Source organism: Sciurus carolinensis, chromosome 2 (genome assembly GCF_902686445.1).
Source record: "Sciurus carolinensis chromosome 2, mSciCar1.2, whole genome shotgun sequence".
Taxonomy (NCBI): Eukaryota; Metazoa; Chordata; class Mammalia; order Rodentia; family Sciuridae; genus Sciurus; species Sciurus carolinensis.
In genome coordinates this window covers 49,929,165-49,942,074 of record NC_062214.1, presented here as the reverse complement: position 1 = coordinate 49,942,074, position 12,910 = coordinate 49,929,165, and the positions used below count along the sequence as shown (strand labels likewise).

Genomic DNA, 12,910 nt, shown 5'->3' with positions numbered 1-12,910 from the left:
TTCAGCTACTTAAAAATATCTTGGTTGCACCCAACTATGAATAAAGGTGCTAAAAACATATGTGGACTTTTTTGTTTGAATTTTAGTTTTTGACGCCTTTGGGTAAGTACCCAGGAGTGTGATTGTTGGATAGGAAAGTAAGAGTGTGTTTAGTTTTGTAAGAAACTGCCAACTGTCTTTCAGATAGGCATTCCTGAGAGTACCTGTTGTTCCTACTCCTCACCAGCATTTGGAATTGTTCGTTTTTGAATTTGTGCCATTAAGTGTGTAGTGGAATCTCATTGTTATTTTATTTGCAGCTTTTTAGTGGCATATAGTGTTGAGCACCTTTTCATTTGCTTATTTGTCATTCATATATTGTCTTGGTGAGGTGGTTTTTTGGTAAGATGTTTGTTACTCATTTTTAACTGGATTTTTTAAGTTGTTGAATTTTTAGAGTTCTTTGTCTCTATTAGATATCAGTCATTTTTTGAATATGTTCTTCAAATATTTTTTTCCTATACTGGCACTTGTCTTTTTATTCTCTTAACAGTTATTAGTTACTTTTTTTTTTTTTTTTTTTTTTTTTTTTGCGGTGCTGGGGATTGAACCCAGGACCTTGTACTTACAAGGCAAGCACTCTACCAATTGAGCTATATCCCCAGTCCCCCTTTTTTTTTTAACTTTGAAAAACACTTACTATTTTTTAATATAGATTCATAGGCACAGATTGGATTTTGAGTGTCAGTGCTGCCATTTGCCAGCTGGATCCTTAGCAAGTCATTTAAACTCTCTGAACCCAAAGGTTTTCCTTCTAACATTCCTATTGCTTCCTCCCCACCCAGCTCCCAAGACTGCACTTGCCAACTGTGATCCTCTTTTACCATCTGTACTTGGCTGACTGCACAGCATCCTTTCTACTAGTGTGACTCCGTGATCCTGAGCACTAGGTAACACTACTGCACTACTCTTACAGCATGAGGGTCCTTAATGTTGCTAAGGCCAAAAATTGTCTTGTGATCTGCTTGTTCTATTATGCTGCTTTAGAGTCTGTTTTCCAGTCTGCAGCAGAATTCTGTGGTGAGGACTTATTATGTTGACAACCTGGTGATCTCTCCAACTTCTGTTTTCCTTTGTCACTGCCCAGATCAATGCATTTTATCATTTTTCCTTCTCCCTTTATGTACTTACTACACTCCACCCCTTATCCTTGCTCTCTCAGATTCTTACAACATATTCCCTGGAACTCCTGCTCTGTGAAACATAAGCTGTCTTATATTCTTAACCTTTCTGAGTATTTTTTTTTCTCTTCTTGCCCTAATTCAACTTTGGCCATCTCCAGTCACTGTACTTCTACCATGAGGCTGCTCATTTTCATAGTCCCCTTATAAATTAGTGTGGAGACATTAAAATGATGTCTCTATGAGGCCTGTAGTGTAACCCAGTGGTAGAGCATGTGCTTAGCTTGCACAAAGCCCTAAGTTCAATCCCCAGCACCCAAACCAAAACAAAACACAACAGTTACACTCCACAGTGCTACAACCAACCAGTACTCCATATCATGAAAAGATGTAAAGGGTCATGTTCCTTTGAGGCTTCTGCCATTGACTCTACCATTCTTCATCACTTGTAAGCCTATTAGTCATGTCGTATATACACTTAAAACCTTGACACTTGAGTAATAGCCCTCTTCATCTCAATTCCTTCTATCATCCTGGAGAAATTCTGTAGATTCACCTTATTCAGCAATTTGGCCTTCCTTTTCTATGACCTTATATCTAACATCCTTCCCCCCCCCACACACACACTCATCTCAGTCTACTGTGTTGACAGTCACAGCCTGGATTTTTATCATAAAGTGAAACTTCTCCTTAGAGACTTCCTATTAAATATGTGTTATGGTTTAGATATGAGGTGACCCTCAAAAGCTCATGTGTTAGATAATGCAAGAATTTTCAGAGGTGAAATAATTGGGTTATGAGATGTATAGCCTAATCAATGGATTAATGCACTCATATGGATTAACTGGGTGGTAACTATAGGCAGGTAAGGTTTGACTGGAGGAGGTAGGTCACTAGGGGCATGCTTTGGTGAGCAGAGCATTTTTTCTGCTTTCTTTTCACCGTGTACTGAACTGTTTTCCTCTGCCATGATATTCTGCCTCACTTTGGACCTAGAACTATAGAGTTTGCCAAACATGAATTGAACCTCTGAAACTAAGTCAAAGTAAACTTTTCTTTCCCTGCATTGTTCTTGTCAGGTGTTTTTGTCATAGCAATGAAATACTGACTAAAACAATATCCTACTCTGAACAAGGGCTTTTCTCCTAACAGCTTGATAATGTTGTTTTTAATTTTAATAGTCTAACATCAATTATTTCTTGCTTGAATCATGCATTTGGTGTTGTCTCATTATCATTTTTGAAAGAGCTTTACTGGATATAGAATTCTTGGTTGTCATTTTTCTTTTACTACTCTGGGTATGTCATCCTATTGCCTCCAATTTTGTTTTCTATTCCTATGTCCTTCCTTTTTGGATAATTAGACATTATAATTTATTTTTGTTACTGGGGATTGAACCTAGGGGCACTTAACCCCTGAGCCACCTCACCAGCCCTTTTAAAAAATTATTTATTATTTTGAGACAGAGTCTCACCAAGTTGCTGAGGCTGGCCTTGAATTTGCATTTGTCCTGATTCAGCCTCCCGAGCACTAGGATTGCAGGTATGAGCCACCATGCTCACCTAGAATATCTTTAATCTACTTTTTAAAAAATTATACATTATGCTATTTTTAAGTTTATTTTGGGAGTAACAATATACTTAAATTTTCTGTGTAAATATTCTATCACTTCACATATGTATTAGTCATCTTTCCCTCACTGTTCTAGTCAGCTTTTTTGCTAATGTGACTAAAAGACCTGACAAGAACAATTTTAGGGAAGGAAAAGTTTATTTATGGGGGCTCATGGTTTCAGAGGTCTCAGTTCCTACAAGGCTGACCCCATTGCCTCAGGGGTTGAGGTGAGGCAGAACATCATGGTGGGTGAGTGTGGCAGAGGGAAGCAGCTCACATGATGATGGGGAAGCAGAGAGAAACTCCACTTTCCAGATACAGAATATATACCCCAAAGGCTCGCCCCCAGGAAGCCCCCTCCTCTAACCACACCCTACCCACCTTCAGATACCACTCAGTTAATCCCATCAGTGGATTAAATCACTGATTGGGTTAAGATGCTCATAACCCAGTTGTTTCACCTTTAAACCTTCTTGCATTGTCTCACACATGAACTCTTGGGGGACACTTCACAACCAAACCATAACAATAACAGAACACATGAGGCAGACAAACATCATTACTCTATGTATATGTATGATTATACAAATGGTGCGACTCTACTTCATGTACAACCAGAGAAATAACAGTTGTACCCCATTTGTGTACAATGAATAAAAATAATAAATTAATTTTAAAAAAGACTACATGAGGCAATTAACTTGTAAAGAGAAAAGATTTATTTTGTCTTATAGTTTTGGAGCCTCCAGTCCAAGATTGAGTGACCCCATAGCTTTAGGTCTCTGGCCAGGGCAGAAATGTGTGGTGGAGCAAATTTTTGGGTGTTCCACCCATCCTTTATGGTATAGTTTAAGTATGCATTTTATTTACATATGTTATAAACCCCGAAGCAGGCTGCCCAGGGTTCCTGATGTTGGGTGTTATCAGACACAGATGTTTAAGTAATGAAATAGACTATGTTCCTGGAGATAAGAGACAGGATTAAAAATTCCTGTAGGGAACTGTGAACTATTAAAATGAACACAATAGCTTGTAAAAGATCAATTCTAGGGATGAAAAAAATGTAATAACTAACATTAACTTAGTGGATATATTTAATAGTAGAAAAGGTTCAGCTGCAGACTATCCAGGAAATATCCAGAATGAAACCTGGGGAGATAAAATGATGGAAAATAGACACAGGAGATGCCCTGAGAGGTCTGACACGTCTATAATTGGAGTCCTGGAAGGAGGCAGGGAGACTAGGGAAGAAGCCATATTTGAAGGTTTGATGACTGGTCTTGTGAGCCTCAGAAAAGATAAATAAGTATGAACCTTCAAATATGGTGAAACCTGTGATTTCTTACCTTCAAAGTGGAATAGGGTTGTTTAAAGAATTTTAAACAGTTTAGTGCTGTTGTGACCTGAAATGTTAACACTGCATGCTGTCAAGCACAAGAACTGCAAAAAAGGGAGGCCCTCTCCTCCTAGGTGTCTGCTGTGCACCTCATCTGTCCCCCTCCTGCTGGGCTGGGCTGTTACAAAGGTAAACCAGATGTTTTGTACTGTGCATAAATTGCCACATTAAGTTCCTGTGTCCTAGCACTGTTACTCTATTGTTGCAATGCACTTTGATCTCTTTCATGAGCCCATTCTGTTAGGTGGTAAAAATTTCATCTTGATGTATTCACAGGTTATCCTGGAGTTGTCTCAGCTTACCAGGTCCTTATGTGTTATTGAGGCATGAGTTGTGTTCTCTCCACTCTGACAACTACTGACTCATTCTTCAAATTGTCTTTGGGACTTTGAGTTCTTGTGGGTCCCTGACAGCCCTCCTTCCTACCCAAGTGCTCTTCCGAGTCTTCCTCCATGGTTTCTTGTTTGCTCCTCCTGCCATTTGCTAGATACACGTAAGGTCTGTCCTACGGTGGGCTCTTATCCTGCTCCTGACCTCTGCCTAGAAGAGTGAATTCCTACTTGGTTTCTCCAAACCTACCTGAAGAGGGCCTATATTGCTCAGGAGGAGTCTTGCTTGTAAATTATTTGCAGCTTTTGGCAGCTCTTATGGATTAGCCCTTTGAATCTCCAACACCAACAAGTGTTTCCCTGTTTGTGTCATTCTGCTCCATCTTTCATTTCTTGAAGGAGCATATTGCAGAAGATCCTCCTCTTGCTTAAGTGGGCCAGTGACCCAGGAGCAGCAAACTGTCAGCACCACAGGCTATTATTTCAGAGCTTCATCCCATCCCACATGTGCCTAACTGCTTCCTCATCTTCCCTGTGGGACCTTTTTTCTCTACCCAGGCTCACTTGACTAGATGCATTACCATGCAGTTGTCTTAAAGGAATAAGGTGTTGTCTGGGCTTTGCTTTGAAAACATGTTAATACTGACCTAAGAGCTGCATTTATTTCAGGTTAATTTACATCTCCACTGAAACACTGAAGAAAAAATATTTTTGCCATGAGAAAATGATTATTTTTCTTAAAATTGTCTTTTATCATCAAGGAGAGTCAGAAAATGTCTTTCCAGATGTTACCCACATGTCATTAGAGATGCAGATGCACAGAGAAGTGGGGACACCAGTGGCTGGCTATTCTTATATATGTCCTCAGTTCTGGCAAGGACCAGTTTGTGGCACCATTTAAAATGCCATTTCCCCAACGCTTGCCTTAGATCCCACACTTCTTTTCCAGAAGTGCTTCTGAGACCAGTTAAGACTCTAGGATAAGGAAAGAAAGAAGACATGAAAAAGAAATTCACACTAGCCCTGATTCGTTCCCACAGGAGGGAAATGACTGTCAGGCATAGTGGGGTCTGGATGGGAAGACTGTGGTGAGCAAGGTCCCCTGAGGCCATTGCTGCCTTTGCAGAAGTAAGAGGCAAAACTGGTATGAGTTTGTCTGAGACATCCTGGGGAGAGTGATAGTGCCGGGTTGACTCTCTTGAATGTCGCTCATTAACTGTAGCCAGATTCCATCATCCACATTACCCCAAATAGCATGGATTATTGACCTTCAATAGGTAAGCTGGTTCCTTCCCAAACTTGTTACTGAAACTATAAGAACTAATCAGAGCCAGTGTGAATTTCTTTTTTGTTTCCTTTCTTCCCTATACCTGCTCATTCCCTCTGTTTCTCTCTCCTGGACATAGCCAGGAGTACAGATCCTTCAGGAACCTTCCAAGTCTCTTGAGGGGGCATCTCTAGACCTGGCCAAGTTTGCTTTGAATCTGAAGGTCCTCACCAAGCAACTTGTCCTTGTGACCCCTCTGTGATTCTGAAAGAAGAGCCTTGCATAATGCTCTGCATAATGTCCATCTGCATAATGCCAGTGAGGCTTGGAACAAAAGCTCTGGAATCTCTCTCAGTGTTTGATCAATAGGACAAGGGTACTGCTGATATTACAAATGCAGATGATTAGGTATTGTGTTTCTTTTAATAGATTTTTAACTTGAGTGGGAAGAAAGGAGAAAATGAGAAAAGACCTAAGGGAAATAGTTTTCTATTTCTTACATCTGTTAGGGGCAGATTCCTTTTTAAAGTAAACATGATATGAGCCAGTATTTGGAAAAGAAACTGATTGCTTCTGTTCTTCAGATGCTGAATGTTTTTTTCACTGTCTTATCAACATTGAATTCATTTCTCATCTACTTTATTTAATTCCTTTGACTTTAAAAGTTATCCCTTTTATTATATATATATATATATATATATATAGATATGTATACAGTATATATATATATATATATATATTTTTTTTTTTTTTTTTTTTTTTTTTTTTTTTTGTGGTGCTAGGGATTAAACCCATGCTAGGCAAGCACTTTACTACTGAACTACAACCCTAGACCTAGTTGTCCCCTTTTTAGTCACATGTTTGCAGATGGACATGTGTATAATAAGCCTAGCTAGAATGGTAAATATTACCTTAATACTATCACCTTCTTTTTTCAGTACGGGGTACAGGGGGTTGAACTCGAGGACATTTGACCACTGAGCCACATCCTCAGCCCTATTTTGTGTTTTATTTAGAGACAGTCTCTCACTGAGTTGCCTAGTGCCTCACTTTTGCTGAAGCTGGCTTTGAACAGGTGATCCTCCTGCCTCAGCCCCCCAGCTGCTGGGATTATAGGCATGCACCGCTGCTTTCTAATTACCTATGGTTACTCTGATAACCAGCAGTCTCTCCTAGAGTCCCCTCTAGCATAGACTCTGGTGTAGGTATAAGGTGCTTATGAATATCAAAAGATGCCTCTCTCGGGCTGGGGCTGTGACTCAGGCTCAGTGGCAGAGTGCTTGCCTAGCATATGTGAGGCACTGGGTTCAATCCTTAGCACTACTTTAAAAAAATAAACAAATAAAATAAAGGCATGCTTTCTATCTACAACTACAAAACAAAACAAAAAAGTTGCTTCTCTCTCCCTTGTCACTCAGGGAAATCCAAATGTTTCAGGAGATCTATGTCAGGAACTCAGAACAAAGACCAAATATAGTTGTATAAAGCATTCAGTAACCTAATGAGACAGTAAGTATGTTTTTTTCTGTGAGGACACTTGAGTATTAAATATTTTTAGACACATAATCCTCTTATCAGAAGAGGATTGGTTTCAAGACCACTGTGGATAAGAGAACCCACAGATGTGCAGATTCCTTACTTTTATTTGCATATAATCTACCCATAATTCCCCTCCCTATACCTTATTTATTTATTGGGTAGGGGGATTAAGCCCAGGGATACCTAACCACTGAGTCACATCACAGCCTGTTGTGTTTTTTTTTGTTTAGAGACAGTCTTGCTAAGTTGCGTAGGGCCTTGCTCAGTTGCTAAGACCACTTTGAACTCACAGTCCTCCTGCCTCAGCCTATCCAGCTGCTGGGATTAAAGGTGTGCACCACTGCACCCAACATTTTATTTTATTTTATTTATTTATGTATTGGGTATTGAACCCAGGGGTTTTATCACTGAGTCACATCCCCAGTCCTTTTTGTTTTTTATTTTGAGACAGTATCTCGCTAAGTTGCAGAGACTGTCCTTGAATTTGGGATCCTCCAGCCACACCCTTCCAAATCATTGGGATTACAGGCATGTGCTACCATGCCCAACTTGCCTCCCTGTATTTTAAAACGTTTTTGTCTAGATTACTTGCAATACCTAATACAATGTAAATACTTTACAAATAGTTGTTGTACTGTATTGTTTAAATAAGTAATTTTCTCCAAATTATTTTTTTCTCCAAAGGTATGTTCCCTCACTATGCCAGGGAGTTAGTTACAAAAGCTTGGGAATGCAGTTTTTAAGTATAGATCCTATGATAAGTAGTGAAATACTTTTAAAGGTAACTCCCCCGCCAAGCAGTTTATTTTACAAGCAAAACAGGTTTTCATGCATTCATACTAACAAGAATTACTTTTCAAAAATGAATATGATGAAACACTGACATATTATTAAGCACACTGAATTCTCCTTTACATTGGAATTCACACTGATAATAGAAATCATGGTATGCATTAAAGCATTTCCGTAACCTAATGAAACAGCAAGTATGTTGTTTTATTTTCTGTGAGGACTTGAGTATTAAATATTTTTAGACACATAAAGATATAATCTGATACCAAAAGCAGTATGATTTATTTTGCTAGTATTTTTGACAATTAAATTAGATTACTAATAACTCTGTAGTGATAGATATAAAAATTCAGATAGGCATTAACTTACAAACCTAGAGTATTTATGTGTAGTCTGGGAGAGATTTTAAGGTTTCAGGTGAAATGTTAAGTTTGAAAGTTTTCCTTATAGAATCTCAGATCCTCTTGAGGGGTTGAATGTACCTGCATTTATTAGCTTAAAATCAGCCTAGTCATATCTAAGTAATTTGCACAAGAGTGAATGTCGTGATCAAAAGTCAAGATCTGTGTTAAATTGAAATGCATTCTTCCCAATCTTTGGGAATTTCCCCTTTTTGAAATGTATGAAACTTAGAAAACAACTGATTGCAGTGATGCATACTAATCCCAGTAGCTAGGGAGACTGACGCAGGAGGATTGTGAGTTCAAAGCCAGCCTTGGCAACTTAGTGGAGACCCTAAGCAACTTGGCAAAACTGCATCTCAAAATATATTTAAAAAGGACGTCTGGGGATGTGGCTCAGTGGTTAACCACCTCTGGGTTCAATCCCTGATACCAAAATAGTCACATTATTAAAGATTTTAGCCAAGCCTGTGGCACATACCTGTAATCCCAGTGATTCAGGAAACTGACGCAGGAGGATTACAAGTTTAAGGCTAGCCTCAGCAATTTAATGAGACTCTCAGAAACTTAGCAAGACCCTAAGCAACTTAGTGAAACCCTGGCTCAAAATAAAAAATAAAAAGGACTGGGGATGTGGCTCAATGGTAAAGCCCCTCTGGATTCAATTCCTAGTACCTAAATAAATCAATCAGACTTTAAAATCAGATAAGCCTTTTCATTTTATGTGAGCACTATTGAACATTTAATATTCTGGTTCTTTGATGGGTAATTACAGGTCATCCAGTGTTATTATCCTTACACTTGTCCTTTCACTGTGTTATATTACTAGCCGTAGCTGACAAGGCTTACACAGCAATAATTAAACCTTTATCAAGTTGAGTCTGTACAATGAAAGTAAATTTTAAAAGATATATGCCTTTGTACACTATTTACAAATTCGATCATGATTAAAAAAAAAAAAAAAGCAAAAAAAAGGGAACTGCCAGTGCTGAAGACTTTTTTTTTTTTAATCTTCCCAGTGCTGGGAACTGACTAGCCAAGATTGTTTTTCTTCCTTTTATATGGGCCATGAGAAGGATCTGGATTCAGTTCTTGGTATTACACCACTTGTACATCAGAAGGTACTCTGAAAATGAAGTCACATACTTCATTGTTATCAATTGCATACAGGCTCTAAAGTGTTTTTTTTTTTTTTTTTTTTAAATATATTTATGCCCCATACAAGGATGATGTATCTTAGTGGAAAGAACTACAAGATGACTAAACACAGAGGGCTTCAAGTAGCCAGCCAGTTTAAGAATGGGACAATCCAGTTGAAAGTAAATACTTTCAGTATCCCAGATTTCAAGTTTCCAACATACTGTTATTGAAAAAAGTTGGACAGAGATGTGCAGTCAACTTTCACCAGTCAGTGTACAGTTCCAGCTACTCCTTTTTTAGCTGTGTGATGCCTTTTGATAAGCTAATGATCAAAGTCTAAGATAGGAGGAAAGGACAGTGGGAAGGCTGTTCCTTGGCTCTTGAGCTATTGCAGTTTTGAACATCCCCAGCTGTTTAGAGTGGATAGAGGGTCTCAGTTGGAGGTTATCAGGAAAGCTATCATGCATACTTGGGTGGCAGGGAAAATGGTATAATTAGAAACATCACCTTTGCACCCTTGCTGAACTTTGGTCCATATCAACTTTGCTGAGAAAAATCTTTCTTCAGTTTGCTGAAAAAAACTCTTCTGTTTACATGTCTATATATGGGGTTTCCATTCCTTGTCTGTTAAAGGATCTGATTGAACTAGTTGCTCTCTGGTATTTTCTGAATATCTTCTCTGATATTCTGTAACACTTTATTCAGATTGAGAGGCATGGACAAGTAAGGGGAAATTCATATTGAATAACAAGGTTAGAGAAATCTCTTATGAAATATTCAGTAAAAATCTATGTGAGGGTTACCTGCCAAACCTGCTCTGTTAAAAATTCAAGTGTGTATTTGTTGAGAAAATGAGTGGTTACTCTTGGACTCAGTGAAGTATCCATCTGCTGTTAAGTGTAGCATATATAATATATATATAACATAGTTTGCTCCATTTTAGTCACTAGTATTTCCTCTTTGTCTCCCCTCTTCCCTCTCCCTAAACTCCTTCCTCTACTCTTTTGGTTTTCCTTTTATTTATTTTCAAATTGGCACATTATAGTTATATACAGAATTAGAACGAATTGTGATCTATTCATACATGCACATAGATAGCATAATTCACTGTGGATGGTACGGGTTGTTATGATCCGGTGCTGTGGGTGTGGGCCTACTTTTTCTGTCTGGATGTCTTTAGGGCTTGTTTGTTCTGGTGTTCTGAAATTTCATGAGGACATGCTTAGTGTGGGTGTTTTTCATTTGGTGTTCCACACAGTAGACTTTGCCACATGTCTGCTTGAAGAACTCTTGTGTTATTCCAGCAATTTCCCCTTCCTTTCTCTTGGTTTTCTTTTCTGGACCTTTAAAGGGTGTGTAGGGCTTTGGGAGGTTTTGTTTTTGTTTATGGGGGGTGGTGAACTGGAAAGAGAAAAATCTAGATAAAAGTACCTTAAGAGAACAGAGCCAGGAAGTTTCAGAAAGCAGGCCACCATATTTTGAACATTTTTCTGTTTTTGTTTATTTTTTTAATTTTAATTTTTAATGCAATGTAGTGGGGCTCATTTTGACATATTCATAAATGCATATAACATAGTTTTCTCCATTTCAGTCCCTGGTACTACCCACTTCCTTCCCCTTTACTTTTCCTTCCTCTCTCCACCTGATCCTCTTCCCCTCCTCTATTGGCCTTGCTTCTGTTTATTTGTTTATTTATTTATTTTGTGCATTATAGTTATACATAAAATCCAAGTGCATTGTAATATATTCATACATGTACATGGCATACTTCTTAGTCAATTTTATTCCCCAGTTTTCCCCTTTGCTTCCACTCTTTCCTCACCCTTGGTCCCTTGCTTCTACTCTACTGTTTCTTTTATTTCCACAAGATCCTCCTTTCATTATTCCTTTTTTCTCTCTAGCTTCTACATGAAAGAAACATCTGAAGTTTGACTTTCTGGATCTCGTTTATTTTGCTCAACTTGATGTTCACTGGTCCCATCCATTTACCAGCAAATGCCATTATTTCATTCTTGTTTTTGGCTAAGTACAACTTCATTGCGTGTATGTACCACATTTTCTTTATTGACGGGATCCTAGTCTGGTTCCATAACTTGGCTGTTGTGGATTGTGCTAAACATCGGTATGGTATCAATATAGTTTACTGATATTAGTTCTTTTGGACAAATACTAAGTTGCTTTTTAAATCTCTCTGCATCTTGCTGTTTTCTTGAAAGTTAATTCATTACTTTCATTGTACATTGGGAAATAGTAGATGCAAAGTTATACTAACAAATAGAAAATCCAGAAGCTTTCTGAACATTGCCTTCTTTTCTCTCAAAATTTTTTCTTGCTCTTCTTTTATAACTATGTATGTGATTGCTTTAGGTTCCACCTGAATAATCTTGGATAAGCTGCTTCTCTCTATATCCTTGATCTGTTTACATTTTTTGCTGTGTGTAGGTTCTAGGGATTAGAAAATGAATATATCTTTTATTCAGTTATTTCAGAATTTCTTTCAACTATGTTTTTCCCTCCAGAGGATAGGTTTCATATTTTTGCTTAAGTTTAACTTGAGTATTTTATTATTTTTGATGCTATTGTTTTCTTTCTTTTAAATTTTTTTTCCTTTCCTTTCTTTCTTTTTTTTTGGGGGGGGGGTTGGGGGAGAGGATACTGGGGATTGAACTCAGGGGCACTCAACCACTGAGCCACATCCCCAACCCTATTTTGTATTTTATTTAGAGACAAGGTCTCACTGAGTTGCTTAGTGCCTCACTTTTTACTGAGGCTGGATTTGAACTTGCAGTCCTCCTGCTTCAGCCTCTCCAACCACTGGGCTTATAGGCATGTGCCACTGTGCCCAGCCTTTCCTTTCTTTTTAAAAAATCTATTATTAGTTTGTTTTTGTGATGTCAGGAATTAAACCTAGGAATCAAACTTCATTTATAGTAGGCAAGTGCTCTGCTACTGAGCCACATACCCAACCCTCCGAATTGTTTTCTGAATTTTGTTTTGGATTATTCTTTGCACATGTGCATAAATACAACTGATTTTTGTATCATATGTGGGAAACTTACCGATCTCAGGCTGATCTCATTTTTTAGTTCTAATGGTTTTTAGTGAATTCCTTGAGATTTTTAATGTGCAAGGGCATGTCATCTGTAAAGAAATAGTTTATTACTTGTTTTTAAATTTGGATGTTATTTTTGTTTTTCTTGCCCAATTGTTGTTATACCTAGTACCTCCAGTATAATTCTGATTAGATGTGCTAAGAGTGGGCATTCTTACCT

General features: G+C 38.1%; 1 protein-coding gene across 6 annotated transcripts in view; it reads left to right on the top strand.

Moving 5' to 3' along the window:
- Ninl (ninein like) overlaps positions 1 to 12,910 on the top strand; it is a 126,091-nt gene that overhangs the window by 22,590 nt on the left and 90,591 nt on the right. For 3 of the 6 annotated variants that reach the window (XM_047539979.1, XM_047539977.1, XM_047539980.1), the window contains one exon: positions 825 to 929. The exons of the other annotated variants lie outside the window; for them this stretch is intronic. The gene's annotated coding sequence lies outside the window, so the exon portion shown is untranslated. The remainder of the gene's footprint in view (positions 1 to 824; positions 930 to 12,910) is intronic. 6 annotated transcript variants of the gene reach the window in all.